The following is a 17,853-nucleotide window of genomic DNA, read 5'->3' as shown; positions in this document are numbered from 1 at the left end:
GACTGCTGGAATCAGCATCCAAATCACAGTGTTAAGCAAAAGGTCTTATCTACAAATGCAAACAATAATCTAAAACCTTGCAGTTATCTCACTTGCAAAACCAGTCTGGAGAAGTTACATTTCTAAAGGTTAATTCTGAAAATGAGAGATTTGGCATTACTAGTAATATTTAAGAACAATAATTAACGTTTGGTGTTAGGGTGCACCAGGCCCTCCCAAATGAAAAACAGCTTCTTGGGGAAAAAGAAATTAAACACGAGCTATAGCGTCCTAAAAAGTTGCATTTGGACCAAAACCTGCTTTCTGCTCCAAGCAAGAAAGGTTGAGAAACAATTTCTCATACCGAAGTGCTGCTACATGAAAGGGGAAAATATGGATTCTTTAACCTGTAATTAACCAGTAGAGGGCAATATTGCCCATCGTGAGGGGCAACATCATCCGAAAAGTCACTGCCAACTTTTATTTATTCAGCATTACATCAATTTTATGTGTTTAAGGTAAACCATGAGTACAATTCTTGGACTAGGAAGGGGCTTTAGGGGAGCTACCTGGTACAGCAAGAGGTCCACCTGCACTCCTGGAAAATAGAAATAATGCATGGAAATAAAAACAGTAAGACAGAGGATATTCCAGGTGAGGCAGGATGGGCAGGTCTCAGAGCACTTCGCAGAAGAGCAGCCCTACATGAACTAGCATTATTATTTTGTGTTACATTTAAGTAACATCTGTGTATATCCTGGAATAGAACTGAAATCCTACCAGGACTCTGCAGTAATTAATGACAAGACAGTAATTAACAGGAACATGCCAGTAAACACCCTGAGGATATCAAACCATTGATTTACATTTACTACGTCACCTCTCATACCAAGAGGAAGTGGAGCCTTGTGGTTCCCCACAGCAGCCCTACGGCTTGCATGTTATTTCCTTATACACCTACCCACCCTACCTCCACCTCCAAAAAAAAGCCCTCAGAAATTAAGAAACAAAAAGTAGGTGCACCAGTTTGCTCAGTCCAGGGGAAGACTTCCCCAAGGCTGTGAACAACACACAGCCCTTCCTGTAACCAGCATCAGAAGATGAAACTGGTGAGGGACGCCTGGCTTGATCTATTGACACAAGACGGCTCTGAGCTAAAGCTCCAGGTGGTAGGTTGTGCAAGGACAGTTTGCAGGAAACTTCCTCCATTCAAATTTTTCTTGGATGATGGCCAAAGTGTCTTTCTAATAGTTTAAGACTTAGGAGTTAAGAGGAGCTGTATTTTCAGAAGCTCAGAGCAAGACAACTGCTGCTTCTAGAGAGGACTCAACTGGAAGCATTTATTGAACTTGCTCTGGGTGATGTTAGTCTGAGCTGATTCTGACTGACAACCAACAAAAGAGTACAAAAGAGAGAGCTTTACTTGACTTTTTTCCCGTTCCTATTAAGAGGATTAGGAATTTACCCTGCACCTGTGGAGGGCACTGGAGTTTCTGATGACTCAACTACACCTGCTGCTTCTGGGCAGCACGGAGCTGAAACAGAAGGAGCAACCCAAAGTGAAAGAAAAAAAAAAACCCATGTCAATACACTTACCTGAAGTCGATAGCACTTTGTTGATAAGATTTTTGTACTGATAAAGTTTTACACTGTTACAGCAGCTCTGGTATTAATATTTACCTCAGCAGAAGGTACCAAGGTCCTTCTGAGACTCAATTCCAACAGTTTCCAGGAAATCTCATACTTTAGAGGAGCCCGTTGGAGCTAAGACTTTATTTAAAGGAAAAAAACTATAGGCCTGGATCACCCTGTGCTGAAAAATTCCTGGAGATTAATTCAGTTTTTTGTTGTTTCTTCTCTTAAAGCTCCATATCTAATGTATTATAGCACAGAGAAAACATCAAGGGTCCTAGTATCTCTATGAAAACACAGAAGTGGTCTATCTGGGGGGAATAAACTTGAAAGTTGTGTTTGTTCAGAAAGTTGCCAAATCATCCTTGTTCTTTTTAATTTCTGTTGGGAATGAGGAACTCTCATTGTAAGATACCAAGCCCAGGGTATTTTCCAAAACCACATCTGCATACACACACACCCTCCTCCTGAAACTGTAAGCAGCACACTCAGTCAAGAAAATACTCCCTCATCACTACTGGAGACTATATTGAGCAAGTTCTTCTGATTAATTTCTCTTAAACTTTTTTCTAAATGCCAGGAAACACTAATACTGCAACACTTAATAGAAGGAGTTATAAAACCCACGTTCAGGCTGTGTCAGATTCAACAGAAACAGAAATTTGCATCATGCCCTCTGTGGAAAAGGTTGCTGGCTGAGTCCAGCAGGGGCAGCTTTTAAAAATCTCTCTCTTGCTATCTGAGGTGATGCTTATGAGAAAATGCAGCCATTTAAAATCTCCTGATTAAAAAAAAAAAAAAAATGCAAGCAGTTCCAAAAACCCAAAGAGCCTGAAATCACTCAGAAACTATCCGGGGAATGCCAGAGCAGCTGCCCCATCTGCACCATCACTTCTAGGGGCAGAGCTTTTGTAAACCAAAAAGGGAGTTTATTTCAACACTCAAATTTATCAGCTAAAGCACAGGACAAAGGACGACATTTTGAGTAGTCTCACACAAATCAGTGTCTTTCACCAAATACTGGCAATCATTTTTCTTCCAGAGCAATCGCCCATTCCTCGGTGCCACTGTTACAGTTATAGAAGGAACACAAGGAGACTCAGGATTTGCTGGGGTGACAGACACGCTTCCCGCACAATGTGAGGAGACATTCAGCCAAGCAGTGCCAGGAGTGCCCAGCTGGCTAGAGGCTAAAGATGTTGGCAGTTCTCAGCCGATATCCTTGGCAGAAACCTGCTGCTGTGTCCTACCTCATCCCTTCCCCATCTCACACCCCGCGCTGGCTCGGACTGCACAGCTCTGTCATCACCAGTGCCACCGCGCTCAGACGTGCATTGTGCCTCCCTGCTCCAACTCCAAACCTTGTATTAAGTTTACAACTTGGGGAATTTAGGCTGGGCTTTCCCAGTCCAGGACCAGCACTACTACTGCCTTTTCTATGGGAGCCGGGACTTCTCTGTGATGGAATAAGAAGTGGCAAGAGGCAAGAGACAGCACAGGAGGTGATGGGGAAATCCGTGGGAAGCGATGGGGGAAAAAAAAAAGACAAGATTTGGGGAAAAGGACAGAGAACGATGGAGTGACTCGCGCAGTGCTATTTCTGTCCCAGGAGAGCCATGGCTGCAGCACATCCAGTGTCCAGGAAAGGGCAGGGTTCAATACTTTTTGCTCAACACACATAGCAATCCTCTGCCCTTCTGGCTTTAAAAGCTGGCAATGGACTTGCTCCTTTTATTTTTGCCCTCGTATCCAGCTGCTCTGGTGCCAGCTCATGCTGTTCCTACCCAGCCTGTACCCCTGCAGCGCAGGGAAAGCCCCATGCTGGGTCTGCTCACACTCCCTGCCCCACAGCAGCTCCCTTAGAAAGCTCAGCCTTTTTATTTCGTTCTTTTTTTTAGCCCTCTGTATTTTATGTACCGCCCCCACACATGCCTAAGAACTCCATTATATCCTGTATTCAGCCCAGCATGTACCAGCACGAATCCTGCATTCCACCCTGCACGTACCAATACGAACCCTGCATTTCCAATACACCAAGCTGCTCTAGACAACGTTTCACCACAAAGATAACCCATCTGTAACAGACTGGGAAAACGAAATAGAATCATAGAATAACCAGGTTGGAAGAGACACACCAGATCATCGAGTCCAACCATTCCTATCAAACACTAAACCATGCCCCTTAGCACCTCATCCACCCGTGCCTTAAACACCTCCAGGGAAGGTGAATCAACCACCTCCCTGGGCAGCCTGTTCCAGTGCCCAATGACCCTTCCTGTGAAGAATTTTTTCCTAATGTCCAGCCTAAACCTCCCCTGGCGGAGCTTGAGGCCATTCCCTCTTGTCCTGTCCCCTGACACCTGGGAGAAGAGACCAGCACCCTCCTCTCTACAACCTCTTTTCAGGTAGTTGGAGAGAGCAATGAGGTCTCCCCTCAGCCTCCTCTTCTCCAGGCTAAACAACGCCAGCTCTCTCAGCCGCTCCTCATAAGGGCTGTTCTCCAGCCCCCTCACCAGCTTCGTTGCTCTTCTCTGGACTCGCTCCAGAGCCTCAACATCCTTCTTGTGGTGAGGGGCCCAGAACCGAACACAGTAATGAGTATACACTGTACACTATCCACTAACTGCACCAGTGGTACAAATGGGTGTTTTGAAAGAGGTGTCATCGTGCTGTTCCCGAGCAGCTAAATCGGGATCCATGGCTAAAGCCACTCCTCTGTGACCACTTCGGGTGGCACGGAGCTCTGCAGCCTGACATTCAGATATGGGAGCTGTGGAAAAAGCCTGGATTTACCTCCTCACTGCCAAAACTTACTCATCAGAAGATCTTTTAAAGCCCAATCAAGAGTCCTACTTTAAATTTGAGGCCAAAGAGAAGTACAAGTTGAGCACATCTAGGCAGTTATTTTGCTTCCATCAAAGTATTCATAGATTAAGCCAACTGCTCTCAGAGCTTTGAGATGTGGGAAATGCAAATAGCAGGAGGTAACACGAACCCCCACATTTCCAGCAAGCAGAGAGATGACCCCATTTGCATGCTGCTGCTCAAAGTGAATTTTATTAAATTTAAAAGACTTTATCACACAGGGGTCTCTTATTCATTGCTGCGTGATTTTTTAAAAGAATCAAAGAGCAAGGAATAAGCTTCGCAGCTTGACATATATAAATACAAATTAGCAAGTTTTCAAGCTCAGAGTTTGAACAAGTGGACCCGATTTTTAAACAGCAATTGAGATTACTTAAAAGATGATGCTTTCTACATTTTCCAGGGTCATGTCAGATCTCTACCATAGTTTCCTGCAAGTCACGTATGCCGCTATGATGTAGTGCTGTCAGTCAGATCCCCTTACAAATTTCCACCACAGACTCCCATTCCTGGGGCTTCTCTCCCTACCACACTCCATACGCAACCTGAAGGCAAGATGGGGCTCAGATCACTGTAACTGCCTCCCTCTCTTACACAGCCCTTCTTCCTCCAGAATTGTTATCGCTGACACCAAAATACTTGATTGGGTTCAATATTCAGAGGATTTTTCATCTCACCTAAATTTCAGCATCAGGGAAAAATCTCTGCAGGATTCAAATCTACCATGAGAAAGCCTCACAGCTCACATTTCACTTTGAAATTGGATTTTGAAGTGCAAAACAAAATCCTACCAAGAAACAAAAAAAGAACAGGCCCTTACAATGCAACTTACTACTCCCTGCTAGAAGAAAACAAATAAATAAAGAATAAAATCCATGGCGCAACTACATACAACCCAGCTTGGTCCTCCATCATGCACCCAGACACAAGGTGCCTCCCACCAGCATCTCCTCTTTCCTTGCACCTGAGCAGAGCCCCACAAGACCTTCACACCTCTCATACTTGTGCTCCAGAACCTCCCAATGCCAGATGAAAAGGCCCCTTTGCTGACCCTAAAGACGAAACTGCTTCTTGCCTTCAACCCTCCCAGTAGTTACCACGACCAGGTCCCTCAAAACTGGCTACCAATTAGAAAACTCCTCATACAGCAAGCAGAGGAAAAGTACTCTTCTACTTTCACAATAAACATTTATAGCTCTTAAAAACCAACGAGTTCAAGTATCAAGACATCATCTCATATTTCCGTATGGCCCTCAGTGAAAGAACCATATCCAGTGCTGTTCTAAGCAAACACTAATTTGCAAATTATACAGCTTCGTTAAACATTTTTCCCTTGATTATCAGCTTTAAACCAGTCTTCAAAACCTTAACGTACAGCAAACCCAGATTACCAGAAGAGAAATATATATATATAAAAAACAAATTCAAAAAGAAAAGAATCTCATGAGTGACTTCAGAAAAACGTGATGAATGACTTCTCCAGCTGTTTTGTCAACATTTCCATAGTAATTTGGCAAAAGCACAAAATCACCAAGTTTACATTTTCATCAAAAGGCTATTAGCGCTTTTGAAATCTCACAGACACAAGACAATAAGAGCAAGGTCCACATTTCATATTGCATTGCCTGTGCTCAGTTTGAAAGCTCTCATCTTTTCAGAATAATTTGAAAAATATTCTCCCTTCTATCTCGAGCCTTAAACACCATACTAGGGGATTCAAATATTAATTACAAAGAATTACATTAATTACAATTATACCCCACAACACGACATTCATTCCTCACCCGTTCCTACATTATTAGAGCAAGCAAATCCCAGCTCCTAGTGCCTGCACACATCCTTGATTTACAGACCTCCATGTACAAAGACCACCATCTTTTAATGACCCTGAAAACTACACGTGCTCAGAGTACAAGGTCTCTTCAGACAGCTCAAAAGGTTTTCGTGAACCTTCACCACAAAACCCAACCCTATTTCTGTCTTCCTGACAACAAGAGCACCAACCAGTTAGCTGGCCTTCTGTTTGATCTTATTGACATGCTAATGAGGAGTATGAATTTTAAAAAAATAGCATCTCAAGTTTATGTCAGTACTACTAAAATACTATATTTTGTTAGGAACCTATGCTTCCCAAACTGTACCACTTTCTGTTGTTCAGCATCTCCTATTAGGGAACTCTCCAACTCTTCAAATAAGCTTTTTTCCCCACCCATAGTCAAGCTCTTCACCTTGTGCCTTAGAATCCACCATAGTTTAGGAATACAAGTAATTTTTCAAATCCAAGACCTGTCAATAACTAAATGTTCATGCACACAAACATATACACACACACATATATTTATATAAAGAAAGAGAGACTGCTCTGTGTACACTGCTCACACTGAAGTTGTGACCAAAATAAGCAATAAATGCAGAACACAGAAATCAGAATTTTCTCAATTAAAAAAACAACAGACACCAAACCAGAAACATGACTACCATCCAACAATAACAATACTTACAAATATCTTTTGTGCCTGGGAACGGTATCGTCAGTCAGGTTATACGCTCCTTCTGCAGACATCCAGTGGGAACAGGGAACGTTTTACCAAGAGAGCTTTGTGAATTTTGGAAATAGAAGGAGAGTTCAAACAGTGACATTAGTACTTGGCTGGTGTGCCCAGTACAGCTACACATCTCCTGGGAAGGCCACTCCAGAGCTGCCCATGCCTGGAGTGATAGCTGTTCCCATCCTATGTTGCCACAGCAGCATCATCACACCTTCCCTTTTTTTTAACACAGCTCTGAGATTGAAGGGATGCAGCATCAACGACAATAACAACTGTTTCCAACTAAAGTCTTTGAGGCCTAAGATAGAAAGTAGGGGACTAGTATTTAAGACCTACCACAAAGGCAGCGAAATTGAAGAGTTCCACATTCCAGAAAGGGACAAAGAGCACCTTTATGCCCACCTGCTCTGGATGGAGAGATGTGCTCATGGAAGGGATGCACCCACCAAAACTGCAAAACAGGACAACTCAGCACCTGAGACTGCCCTAACAAGCCTCTGCTCAAATCACCACATCCAGTAACTCTGAAATGGCAATGAAAGAATTTCCAAATATTTAAGTGACTATTCATCAGCAGAGTCACTGTAGCAGTGGCAGAATTATTTGAAAAACTTTAAAAGCAAATTGTCAAAGCTGCAGAGCTTTGAACTGTTTAACCACAGAGACTATTTTGCACTAGTAGCAGACCAACAAGCAGCATCCACCTTCCTCTTCAACACCAGCAAACTCAAAATCTTCTAGGAAGCATTTACCAAGAGTTTTACTAAGTCTGAAGATGTCAAATTTCACTTACACTACAGCATTTCTCCTCAGCCTTGTAAGATCATTATTTCTGCCTTTGTGGGGTTGAAAATGTCCTGCAGTCAGCACTGTGATATCAAAAGGAATTCCAGAACAGATGCACAACAGATAAAACTGACATCCACCTACATTTGCTACCATGCAAGTCAGCAATTGATATAAAAAGTCTTGGACTTTGCACTTTTGAGAACATTTCATCACTTTCCAATTACAATTCTGACCTTGCCTGAACTCTTAGTACTGGATACAGCCTGTATCTGCAGAAACAATCTCCTTCTAGAGTAACTTTGAAAAATACTAAATAAAAGAATTAACAACTGCTTTTCCAAAGAAAAAGTTGCTTACTTGAGACTGAATAGTGGACCAGAGACAAAATTACAGCACACAATGCAGTCATTTCACCTTCCAGGAGCTGTCAAAGCACTAAACTTCTATTGAGAAGAAAAAACAGTAAATAAAATCACCCTGTTTTAACACCAACATACATGACACTGGTAACAGTTCAACTAGGAGTGTCCTTCTCTATCATAATTCCAACTGCAAATTTTGAGGGTAATATCTGAAGGGGAGATTAGCCAGAACTGTCACAAAAATAGAAAACTGGAGAGGCTTTGACCTCTGTTAGCAATAGATCAGCTAACCTAAACTAACGTTGCGCTTCAGGCTGTTAGCTTGGCTCTGTGCCACTTACAGGCCCATACTCAACACCCAAGATAGAGACAATTTGGGGAATTTTGCTGCCACACCCAGAAAACACAACAGTGAGTGGAATCTGGAGCCCAATGTTAATGAAGGGTTGGCTGCTTCTTTCAGGAGAAGCTGGGAGGCATCAGAAAAAATCTCCCCCTCAAACAGTGCTCGTAACAAAAAAAAGGCTCTCCACTGTTGGAAACTATTCTGTCCAGGGCAACGAGCAACTCCCTTGCAACACAGCACGGGCACGCACTTGGCTCTGTGATTTATTCTATGAAAAGGGTTACCAGGGATGAAGTCAGCTCCTTCTATAAACATTTTGTGAGCAAAGCGCACATGTGATCTCAGAACAAGTGCTAGAGGAGAGGGAAGAGTGGAAACCACCTACAAGTAATCGATTAATCTTTTGTTCATGATGCTGTTCATCGAAAAGGCTCAGACACCTGGTGTCTTCTTAGAAGAATGTTTTATTTCCCCAAGCTAAGCTTCTTGTTTTAAGAAGTGATTACAAGAAGCATCTTCTTGGTTATTTACTGCACTAGAAAGCACTTAATATCCACCTTCTGTAATACGGCATTTCTCAAGACAGTTATATCTCTTAATAAAGGAATTATTAATGGTTACAAAACTGCTATCGGTAGGATTCAGGACAAATTACTCAGCTTGCTTTTAACATTTCAATCAGGACTATCTTCCAGTTCTTTCAGGCTAATACTTTCAAGACGGATCTAACGTAAGTCAATAACAATGTTTCAGAAAGACTTTGGGGATGACTTATACAGCCCTCCTGAAATAGATACTGCGAGTTATATATCCTATGGCAGTAACTGGCACTTACATAGCACCTCAAAAATACGCATACTCATAGTAAAATACACATTATTTTCTTTTTACTTAACAGTGGTAAAAACTATCATCTACTTTGTCATTTTCTACCTGATTGTCTAGAGAAATTGCTGTTTCACCTAAGTGCACTCAGAGACGTCTCTTCCAGTGATGTAACAGGGGACTCAAGTTGTACATGAGAACGGGATTGCTTGTCCTAACTCTGAAATAGGTTCCACGTGGGATGCAACTCAAAAACTGTGAAGCTCCTTGGAAAATGCAGATAAAATGGATGTAATTCTACTGTTTTGACAAAGTACAGCTCTGAGACATTTTAAAATAACTAGTTTTGAAGTGGTTTTCTACCAAGCAACCACCAGCACACAAGGTGTATGGTGGCTATATACTTTGCCAACCACAGGAAGATTTCTAAGACTTCTCTTAAAGAGAATTACAGAGCAGTACAACAGACTTATTTGCTTTCCCATTAACAAAGTTTCCTTGTCACCCTCCAGTTGTGTCCATGCTAGTGAGGCAGAATATTCCTTCACACTGCTGTAAGGCAAAAACCTCACGGTTTTTATTATTTGTACAGAAAGGAGACTGCATAAAAGCTATTTTAAGGGCTGAACATTTAGACCTCTAAATATGGTTAATTTGACCACAGAACTACCAAGAGTCACTTCCAGCATTCCAGCGCTCCCCAAGCAGGATACCTTTCCCAGAAAATTAGGAAGGACCTTAGAAATACCAGGACTTTGCCTTACAAGAGTTTATGCTTTGGTTTTGTTCCAAGCTATGTTTATAGTTGTATGACCCAAATGCTGTTGAGTTGTAATTCCGGGAATTCGCCTGTCCACATTTCACTTAGAAATAAACTTGATCAACAAATGTGGCTCCAAGTGAATTCAAACCCAAATAAGACACAGACAGTTTTTTTCATGCACCTAAGCCCTGTGGAGATGCTTCCCTTGCTGTTCCCTATAGAAATATTTTTCTGACATACTGCAGTCTCAGGCATTTAGCACACTACCAAAGATGATCTGATTAAGAAAAAGCCAGCTTTTCTCATCATAGTCACTTAAAATTCACAACACATATTGCTACCCATGTAAGATTTAACACACACTAAAAAACTAAAAAATATACACCATTAAAACATTGCCCAGATTTAAGAAAACAAGTGGTTCATTGCACAAAATGAATCATTGTCCTAACATCACACTCGCTAAGAGGAGACCTCCTAACTTTCATCTCAGGAGCTGAAATCAGGCTCTCTCAAGCTCTGCAGCCTGCTGGTGATGAGAAGAGACAGATGTACAAGGGCTCACTGTAATGCAAATTCCAAATCAAATTCCCTGGAACAGTCATCATGGCCTTCACCCTGGTTCCTCTCCTCATCACTAAACACCGAAGTTGTCCACTACAATAAAGCAACTACTTACCTTACTAGATCCAGAATGTTTCCTCCCACATGAAGTCAACTCCTGGCACCTACACATAACAAACTGGATGCTTTAAGGCAATAGCCATCAGGGGATAATATCCGTGTCCTAGATGTACGTGTTGCCTCCTCTCTTCCCAGCTATGCTGCTTCCCCGGCACCTTCTGACAGGCAAGGTGGGCCCTGCATGCAGCCCCAACCATCCCTTGAATTCCTTCATGCCGAAAGCATCCCCCAGTCTCAAAACCACGGTAAAAGAATGTGTCATGTGCATAAATGTTAACAGATCAAGAGAGGGAGGGGAAGAAGCTAAGACACAGATTATGAAGAAAGCCCCAAAGGAACACTGTGCCCTATGTTGCATCTCAATCTGTGCTCCAGAGCGTGGGGTTCCACTACTTCTCTGTAAAGCCCAAACACTCGTTTCTCACTAAATATTTTTTTCAGAAAGCTAAGTCCTTTAAGATGCTGAAAGCTGAAGAAATCGTTTCTCTTAGCAAGTTCTTCCAACAGTTAATCACCCACGTGTTAAAAATGTATGTTTATCTCCTCTTTGTCTAGCCTTCTACAAATGTTTATACCCTTTTTCCAAACAAAGTGACCTTTAGTATGCACAGTTTTGTCTTACTGGTGTACACACTTTTTTTTAACCAATCTGGATCAAACACACCATCCTCGGGCAGCAGAAGCACCTCCTTTCCCCGCGCTGGCAGGGAAACAAGCTGCTGCGGCAGCAGAGAGCTTGCTCCAGAGGAGAAGAGGTGGAGTGAAGAAGAGATATGGGGAAACGCCCACCACTTCTGCATTCACTGCAATAAATTGTGATCAGGCTTTCCTGACGGGAAAGGCAAAGACCAAATGAGAAATTCCACCTTTGTCAACAGCACAAAACAGGCTGTGTTGGTTTCCTGGTTCTCCCTCACTACTTTTCATGGCCTGCAAGTTACACTGCAACACCGTGCCTATCAAGAATGTTAAGATTTATCTTTCTTCTTGAGGCAAACACATTGTGTTTGACGGTGACAGATTCAGGTTTAGGTTCTGTGCTGCTCAAGAGCGAAAGGCAGCCACCAGCTACCTGCCTAGGAAAAAAATTTGCCAGAGGTGACACACAAATGTGTGATAAATAAGTGAGTTAATCTTACTTCATATATCTGTTACAAAGATTAACACAGACATGGCAGGTATTCCTGAAGAGAAACCGAGAGACTGTTGAACTACCCAGCTTCTCCTTCCAAACGCGTCAAAGGTGCAGCCTTTGCTAAGGCTGCACCTCCAATACTGTGTTCAGTTTTGGGCCCCTCACTACAAGGAAGACATTGAATTGCTGGAGCGTGATCAGAGAAGGGCAGTGAAGCTGGTGAAGGGTCTGGAGCACAACTGTTACCAAGAGCAGCTGAGGGAACTGGGGCTGTTTAGTCTGGAAGAGGCTGAGGGGAGATGTTATCGCTTCCTACAACCACCTGAAAGAAGGTTGCAGTGAGGTGGGTGACTGTCTCTACTCCCAGGTGGCAAGCGATAGGATGAGAGGAAACAGCCTCAAGATGCATCAGGAGAATTTAGATTGGATATTAGGAAAAAAAAAATCTTTACTGAAGGAGTGGTGAGGCATTGGAACAGGCTGCCCAGGGAAGTGGTGGAGTCACCATCCCTGGAGGTGTTCAAAAAGCATGTGGACTCTGCACTTCAGGACATGGTTTAGTAGGCACCGTGGTGTTGGGCTGACAGTTGGACTGGATGATCTTAGAGATCTTTTCCAACCTAATGATTCTATGAAAGCCTCTGTAGGCTTTTTTTTTTTCCAGGTAAACTCTCCTCCTGCACCACATTCCAATCCAGCTTGTGACTGGAACCGAGATGGAAGAATCCTATTCCAGATGCTGCTTTGGTAACAGCTTCAAGCAACACAATTACAGACACAGCCAAACTTGTACTCTCTTCTGACCATCAGAAACATGCGTTTCAAACTCAGAATGCTATGACTAGTCACTCAGACTGGATTCCTCTCCCAGAGTAACTCATTCAAATAGATTTACAAGTAAGAAACAATCCAGCAGATTTCATATTTGATTTTTAACAGTCAATAAAAAGAGGAACTGAAGCCTTTTCAACATACCATATCACTTGTTATACCATATGAAAGACTAGCACCCTTAGTGTAGACTTTACAAACTAGGGTTTAATATTCAGAATTAACATTCAATTATACAGAAGGATTTGGCTTTACTTTGCCTGCTGATAAACTAGGAGCTACAGGGGTTTTTCTGGTTTCAAAGTTGGCTGCATCCAGAAGAACAGCTGAGAGAGCTCTCATTTGTGACTCACGATAAAGTATAAGTTATAGGGCAAAGTTTTAAGAATTATTATCATAAGACTGTAGAAATCTATTTTCTTGATTGTCGATTTTAAGTCAAGCTCAAAAATGATCTATTTTTAGCGATTTTAAAATGAACCCACTGTGCTGCAGAAGGTAGCATTATTGAAAAAGTGAGAGAACTAAGGAGACAATTCCACTTAATAACATCCTTTTGATAAAATTTCTTACTTATCTTCTGAATTAAATATACTTTAATCCCCAGCATTACATTTTGAAGCTGACATCTTCTCAAGCAGAAGATAATTAGCACTCAGGCCACCAATGCAATCTACCTCACACCAAGACCTCATTGCTTTCAGATCTGGGTACTATCACATCCCAACTACTGCGCATATTTCAGACATGGGAAGCATGACAGGGAATAGAGCACTCTCATGGGTTTTCAATTAACTTTCTACCAGCTGCTCTAAGCAAGATAACACCTAACCCAGCGCTAAGTCTGCCAGAACATAGTTTTCAGAGAAGTTTCAATGAGTTTGAATCAGCAGGCGGTCACACAGGTTCAAGGTTAAGGCTCAGATAGTCACAGCATTTTCCAAACATGAAAACTGACAGCAGAACCTCAAAAGCAGGGCTGACCGCTTTGAGAATGCACAATCAACGTAGCGGAGTATAAACCAACCACTTCCTGCTCTAACTTTTCAGTAGTGCACTTCACTTAACCACCAGCACCAGATGTTTTCCAAAACCAAAGCAGATCAAGCAGTAAACCAACTATAATGATGAATTCAAAAGGTTTAATCTGTAACGCTAGCAAAGTACATCTGCTTCACTACAACACTACTGCAGCACAAGGATCATTTCAATTTTTGTCTTCCACCCAAAACGCTAAGACAACAACTTGAAGACAAGCAATAACAACAAGAAAACCAAAACTGTCTAGGTTGAGTACGACATAATGCAAATCTGTGGTGACAATTCAGTCCCAAAGTAAACAAGACCAGAGCGAGCAGACAGTGCAAACAAACTTCCTTGGTTTACCTTAAAAAAAAGGAAAGTTTTATAGTCCAGGTTACTGCTGACCAGCAGATCACTGATGTTCATACCGTAAGTACCTTCTGAGCACACCATGACTTAAAAATAAGCCTTAATACTAAGACATCCAATATCAGACCAGAGACAGGTTGTCTAAAAATATTACGAAATGCTTCCAACAAAAGGGTTAACAAGAATCCTAACACTAAAGTAATGCATTGCATTGAGTGCAATGGAACGTTCTCCAACCACAACCATTGTACAGCCGTAATATTAATTTTGCAATGCAACACTCTTGAGAGGTAAACACTACAGTGTTACACTTACAAGGCAAAGTAAGAAATAAGCTCACTTTTCAAACAGAATAGAAGCTAATTCAGGAACAGAACTCGGGTTCTGTTCCATTCAGGAAAAATCGTCTAACTTTCTGTATCACAGGACCATTCCAGAGATGGTCTGAAACACATAAGCAGAGCTAAATACAGAAGACAAATCTCCACTTACATATAACACTAATACACTGAAGAAGACAAGCAAACAGGACAGTCAAATACAAATACTGACATATAAAACCTTTGGGCTTGTTTAGAGAGATATTTGAAGTCTTTCACAAGCCTTGTTTTAGTATTCCAAGTCTCAGCCCATAAATTAATCACAAGCTGACGCAGCATAGGTCTTACAAATGCTAGGTACACTTACTCTGCAGAGTAACTTTGTCACCTGTACCACAAAACAATGCCCGTGATCCTCAACAGAGAAACTACTGTAAGAACTGAGAACTAAAATAGCTGCAGCAATTTTAAAGCGTGAAGCATTCCAAGGCAAAATCCCAAACATCTTCAGGAAAGCCAAGTAAAAGGGGTAGGTGCCATGCAGTCTGAGGAGAACCTTGTGTTAAATTGTATTGCATTGAAATTACTGCCATGCACAAGAGACCAAAGAGGTTGCATCAAGAAAAAGCATTACAAAGTTATTGTGTTCTACCAATGAACTTTGTAGCAGAGCATGAAAGAGTGAGCGACTTAGCAGGTTCAAAAACTCCATCTCAGTTTTTCCAAACCATTGGAGGAAGCTTAATTTAAACTGGATGGTGTCCCTAAACAATCAAAATTAATCCCTCCTGAATGAAGAACTCAAACATTTAATCAAACAGCACCTGTTTTGGAAAGCTACCTCATCCCACTGCACCTTTTATGCCTAGCATTTGCTAGAATTAAGAACTTTTTCTGTTATTACTTTGTGCTATTTTGGCCAAAATTGAAGTTTAAGGAAATCTGCTGCCTTTGACGATCTATTACCTCTAATAATTAGGGTTTGTAAATACAGGCAAATTACATATTAGAAAGGAACAATATAAAAGCTTTCATAGCAACCTAGTGTGTTTTCAAGAGAAATTGATTTCAGCAGCACAATTAATGAAGTCTAAATATAAAATACATAACAGGAAATTACATTGGACCCACACTAAATATAGAACGAGGATTCATTTTGTGTAAGAATAAGGAGCAGTGTTCTGTGTTCCACATATTGAAACAGGTGGAAACTATCAGGCTCAGATCAAGTGTAAGAAGGTGACAGTTTTTTCTATCTGGAACTGCCAGTCCAATCATATACTTGGACCAAGACCATGTAATCATCCAGTTCAGCCACCAGCCTATTCAGATGCTGGTTAAAATACTCTATCCAAATGGGTATCCGCTTACTACTGCGGAAATCTTTAGTGATGAATTCTGCCTTCCACTGACTCATTTCTCTTTGTCCATATTTCTGTTCTATCAGTTTCTCTTTTTACCAAGAAAATGCAGCACTGCCTTTTAATGCTGCATTTTGTCCAGCTCTGCAATAACTAGCTTCAGGGATCTGAAGGCATATGAGAGACTATCCAAAACAGTGGATCTTCAGCAAGTTTACAGTGTTAAGAGACTTCATTACAGAACCCTGGAGTGAACTGTTTGTATGTAACACTGTGAGAAGGACCACACTTTTCTGGGTAAGGAGATGTAAGGCGAGCATGTGGGTACAGATTGGCCACTAGCAGCTATGCTATCATAATTGTGTTCTTAACCTGAGCTAGGTAATTTAAATGTTAAAAGAAGATTACCCAAGATGAAAATAGAAGGTGACGTTTGGCAGCTTAATATAAAACCTATGGGTATCCACAGGAAGGAATTCAAACTCAACTCCAGATTGTCCTAGTTTTATTTGAGTTGGTTAACCAGTTTTGAAGCACTTTTTACAGTTTACATAACAAAGGACCACACAGTGTCCTATAAATATAAATTAACACTTTTAATAACTCAAGACATTACAACAAAGCCAGATTTTTAAATAGTCTTTTTAGTTTTCTGGATCAAGAAGGAACATACATGAGGAAAGAAAAAACAGCATTGACAAGAGAACACTGTGTAGCTCTAAACTGAGTTTGTGCTTCTACACCAAAAATACAACATTGAAGTATCAAGAACTCTGCAGAGAACTTGAAAACTACATAACTTTTGTAGTCCCAAAACCAAAGCATATATTTATTTCTTCTTCTACCCACTATTTTGTTTGGTTCTATGAAATTAGCATTAATGGTAGAGGGACAAATGTAAGATACACTAATTTTGCAGCAAATATGAGGTCTGTTGTAGCAGATTGTTGCGATTGTTGGTTTGGGTTAACTTGAATTGGTTTTCCTGCACAATAAACAAGAGCAAATCTTTTTGATGTATTTAATAATCAATGCATTTGTTAGTACAAAGCAGATGGTGTTCAGCAAGAAGGCATTAAGTGATCATTTGAAAACACCGTGCCTTTTTTTTATTTTAAACACTAAGCCATCCCAAAGAATTTGGTGAATGCCAGATGTTCAAAGCTGGTGCACAGATAAATACCGCACAACCGTGATTTATGCATGAAATTACCCAGAGCATGGCAGGTGTTAACATATACCAAGAGTTATTTGCATGCTTCCTCTATGACATACAGATATCAAGTCATCTTTCACTAAAAACTTTGAAAATCTGGTCTTAGCTATAAATTAACATTTTGCTTCACTCCATTAGTTTAACAGGCATTAATCCATCTTCCAATTTCTGGCTGATGATTAAAAATAAAAGCTATTTTAACCCTAATAATTTTGTACAATTCTTCTTCAAAGCAATTACGTTTGTTCTCAAAATAAGCAAAAACTCTTATGGTTCAGAACATCTTTCTTTAAATTATTAAATGTTTGCCTGTGTATTTATATTCACTACAGATTACTGTTCAAAGTAATCTCAGAAATTAAAGCTTTAGAAAACTATTTGTAAACAGGAACGGTTACTTTTGGCCTACACAAAAAAAACCTATGTATTAGGACAAGAGATGGAGTTATGGAGTCAGCCTCTGAATGCTTCTTTAAAATAAGTGCTTCAAATACAGGTTTAGAAAATAAAATAAATATCATGTTTTCAGTCACGTTGAAGAAAACATCTGGAAAGAAAAAGGCCCTCATCCCTAAGACTGAAGAGAGAGGTGGAAGGAGAAAAAAAAAAAAGCAGTACTATTTTCCCAAATTGCCCAAATCACACACAGACACAAGAAGGTTACAAATGCCATTCATGAAAGAATGCACCACAAACATCAGCATTTATTCATTTTGAATTTTTTTTTAGCAAATGACAAAAGACCCAGCTCACTGGCTTCACTTTTGTTTACCTTTTGCTTACATTACACATTTAAACATTTGT

General features: G+C 40.9%; 1 protein-coding gene across 2 annotated transcripts in view; it reads right to left on the bottom strand.

The window, feature by feature from the left end:
• DNAJB6 (DnaJ heat shock protein family (Hsp40) member B6) overlaps positions 1-17,853 on the bottom strand; it is a 67,132-nt gene that overhangs the window by 15,533 nt on the left and 33,746 nt on the right. The gene's annotated exons all lie outside the window — the stretch shown is intronic.

Source organism: Phaenicophaeus curvirostris, chromosome 6 (genome assembly GCF_032191515.1).
Source record: "Phaenicophaeus curvirostris isolate KB17595 chromosome 6, BPBGC_Pcur_1.0, whole genome shotgun sequence".
NCBI classification, from domain to species: domain Eukaryota; kingdom Metazoa; phylum Chordata; class Aves; order Cuculiformes; family Cuculidae; genus Phaenicophaeus; species Phaenicophaeus curvirostris.
Note: the sequence above shows the minus strand (reverse complement) of the source record. Positions and strands in the feature narration are given on the sequence as shown.